This window comes from Trachymyrmex cornetzi, unplaced genomic scaffold (assembly GCF_001594075.2).
Source record: "Trachymyrmex cornetzi isolate Tcor2-1 unplaced genomic scaffold, Tcor1.1 scaffold309, whole genome shotgun sequence".
In the NCBI taxonomy this organism is placed as follows: Eukaryota; Metazoa; Arthropoda; class Insecta; order Hymenoptera; family Formicidae; genus Trachymyrmex; species Trachymyrmex cornetzi.
In genome coordinates, this window is record NW_017297786.1 from 782,852 (window position 1) to 787,123 (window position 4,272).

Genomic DNA, 4,272 nt, shown 5'->3' on the forward strand with positions numbered 1-4,272 from the left:
AAATACATCTATATATAACTTTTAATTATGTTAATAATTTTTTAAATATATAGAGTACAATTATAAAATTATAATACAGTCAAAAAGAGAATGAGATTTTTTTAATGTGGAATGTAGTATTAATTTTAAAATTGTAGGAATTTTCAAAGGTTTAGAAATTTGAACAAATTATTCCTTTAATTATTAAGGCTTTTAAAAATTTTGAACGTAAATTTATTTAAAAAATAATCTCTATAATATTCAAATATAACACAAAGTGAAACATTTAGTTTTTCATAAAACAATAAAATATTGTTATATAAAATATCATATGTATTTTTATATTTATATGATTAATATTTACCACGATGTTCGAGCGAAACAATTGCGAGAGATGTATGACCATTCTTAAAGATATTCGGCAAATTTGTGAAATTTTTAGTGGATACAGCCTGTTTGAATGTCTGCACAAAGATCTGGTATGAATCCATTGGTATGAATCGTGTAACCTCTTCTTCTTTTTCTTGAAATTAGATTCTATTAGATTTAGATTATATTTTTTAGATTCATCCTGGCACTAAACTTGCAGACCTCATTTGAAGTATCTCGTTTGAAGTATCAGTTACCTGATACGTAACTATTATGACTGTTGTTATCACCAGCATGATTCATGCTAGAAATATCGCCGACTTGACAGAATAGAGACCTCTTTCGGAGAATTATTAGAACTCGTTTTTGATCATATATATGATAAGTATATGAAATGAATGAAAGATGTCACTGTTATCGAATTTGGAATTTAAAAAAGTCTGTATTATCGATCTTGATTAACTTCGACCGTCACTCCAGCATTCCCTTAATTATTTCAGTATTCACAAGGACGCGAACTCTTGTAAGGATGTCGGTCTTTAATATCTCGTTGGTGCGTATATTACATAATATTATAATACATAATAATCTATATATCAGTATACATATATAAAATATATAAACCATGTTTTATCAGTCATCTATGAATCATCATCAGTGTCCATGATATGCGTGCATATGTATGTAACACATTAATATATAATGTCACAATTAAAAGTACACGTGTTTATATATATATATAGTATATATATACATATATACACATATTTATACATTACATACATTTAATAGAAATAAAATATTTTCCTCTGTGTAAAAGTTTGATATATTTTTTAGGTTTAAAATATAAATAAATAATAATTACTTTTTATTATAACAAACATTATTTAATCGTAGTTCTATTATATACAAGCGTTATTTCACATTTGTACAATGTGCGTTCCTATAATTAATATCCAATTCAATTGATTAATCAATTTCGTGTTATTTATAATAATACATTTTGATACAAAACTATAAAATGTGTAACTCAAAAGTATAATTAAATTAATAATTGTTGAATATGCAAAAATTTTACTTATACATATTTTCGTCGTTGTACACAAGAATGAGATACATTAAAGAGATAATAATAAAAATGTACTTTATACGATATATTTTATCATAAATTACTTATGCACGATTTGTTGTTGAATATGCTAAATTAAATTAAAAATTTTTGTTTAGCGACATTACAAAACAGATAAGTTTATATTATTAATATAATATTTGCTAAATTATATATTCATACATATATTATAGTATTTATATATATTCTATATAAGTAAATATAATTTAAACCATACGTATCTCTTATAGAGTCAAATTTTTTAATATCGTTGTAAGTAATTTAAAATTAAATAAAATTTTCCTTGAAAGTTTATTTTTCCTTGAAGATTGTTCTTATCAGTTATATATATATATAATGATTCACGTAGTGAATTCATTAAAAAAAATCTGTACCTCATAAATAATCTACAAAGTTATCTATACAGTCGATTTCTTACATTTATTTTAATCAATCACCTAAAATATTTTAATGTCAGATCAATAAAATATTTATATTGATTTACATTAATAAAAACATGCGATATTAATAATATAAAATAAGTATAAATATAATATAATAAATATAAATAAAAAGATATAATATTAAAAATAATATATATTACCTGTGTATGTACGAGTGTAGACAAAATTATAGACTGTGACGGTCACTCAAACGTTTACGTTTAGGTTTCGGTCTAGCGATTTGATATTCTGGCGGATTGAATACATATCCATAAACTACCTCTGAGTTAATCTAATTAATAGACATCATTTAATTCAACTAAAAACAGTCAAGCTAACAATTTTATTAGAAGTTACGATAATAAGAAAATTCATCGAAATTTTATAAGATAAATAAAATGTGCATTTATATATTTGCCTTTGATATTTATGTATATTTAATTTGTTTGTATCGCAAAATGTAATTAATAGTTGCTTTCCATTTTCATACAAGTGATACTAATCGAGTCTAAAATTATTTTATACTCAGATAATGATGTTTACTTTGGTGACAAAGTTATCGCACACAACACATCAGGTATATAATTTTATTTTTAATATAAGTTAACAACACTCAGTGAAGCACACGGTCTCAAATTTGTAGGTAAAAACTTAGTTGAATTTCACTTGGATGAAAAGGAACTTTGTTCAACTGAGTTATGACTATAGATATATAGGGTGTCCCCAACATACGGTCCCACTCGTCTTGAGCAGGTAGAGCGGATTAAACTGAGTCGAAAAGTCCTCTACCATTTCGCAATAGTTAACAAGATATTAATTACTAAAAATTGCAAAATATTAGTCCTGAATAATTTTTTACTCAAATACTATCAACTTTACAGAAAAATTGCAAGAGACAAAATAATTAATTTTCTTCTCATAAAGATTCTTCTGAGAATTTTTTCAGAATTTTTAAATACCGTATTTTCTCACATTGGTAAAAATAAGAAAATGCAGTACTAAAAAGTTGATAATAAATTCTGAAAAAATTCTCAGAACTTTATGAGAAGAAAATAAATGATTTTTGTCTCTTACAGTTTTTCTATAAAGTTGATAGAATTTGAGTAAAAAATTATTCAAGACCAATATTTTGCAATTTTTAGTAATTAATATCTTGTTAAATATTGCAAAAATTGCAAAATGGTAAAGGACTTTTCGACTCAGTTTAGTCCGCTCTATTTGCTCAAGACGAGTGGGGCCGTATGTTGGGGACACCCTGTATATGGGAATTATTTGAATTTTGGTGTAAATGAAAAGCAACTCATCATATAAGAATCTCGGCTGTGTGCATGAATGAGGAATTATTATTAAAAAAACATACGTATACTAATTAATTTAAAATATCTCATAATATTATCATAAACTTAAATTCTGCTATTATCATTGAGTATCGATTGATATCTTTTAGACATTTTTTTATTACTTTTGAACTAGCCACTCAAATTGTTATCTTCAACAATTAAATGCTTTTTTCATGATTTTTTAGATTCGGTCTTGAGATTAAACCATGTATCAAATATGTATAAATGGAACATTTGCAGTGTATTTTGGAGTGTATTTATTCCATGAATGTAATAGAATATTTGGAGTGTATTTTAATTTCTTGTCTTTTTTCAGAATAATTCTTTTGTTGTTAGAAACGGTCTAATATACTATTGTATCAATTGTGCATTAATATACTTGTAACTTAAATTATGCTTATATATAACATGTTTCAGATCAGTCGTGTTTCCTTCATATTCCTACCTGTATTTTGGGTTATACCTACATATACTTACAATCTTTTTTTATCTAATATATTTTACTCACCATAAATTTTCGTAATTTCCATACGCTTTCTGATGATGACGATGTACTATCACGTGATGTTTGTGTACTCGTTGATCTGTACGTAGGTTGGATGCTTCGTAATTCCAATTCGTTTCCTGATGATGACGGTGTATCACTTGTTTGTGTAATCATTGATCTGAATTCAGGATACGAGGGTAGGATGCGAAATGAAGATTCTTTTAAATCTTGGTCAGATGCATGAACAAAGAAAGAGTCAGGTTCTGTATTTTTGTTAAATGAGAATATACGAGTTAAAAATGAATATATGAAAGAAGTGAATTCATAAAAGGCACGGGTCCGATTTAAACAACAGACAAACAACCTAAAAGTAGAATATTAGATACAGATAGAATTAAATTTAGTTAGATATAGAATGATGGCAGATATAAACTATGTATAATATATATATATACAGGGTGGGGAAAAAGTATGGAAGCAAACAATTATTTCCGAAACTATTCATTTTTCGACAAAATGTCTTAGACATAATTTTTATGGTATGAA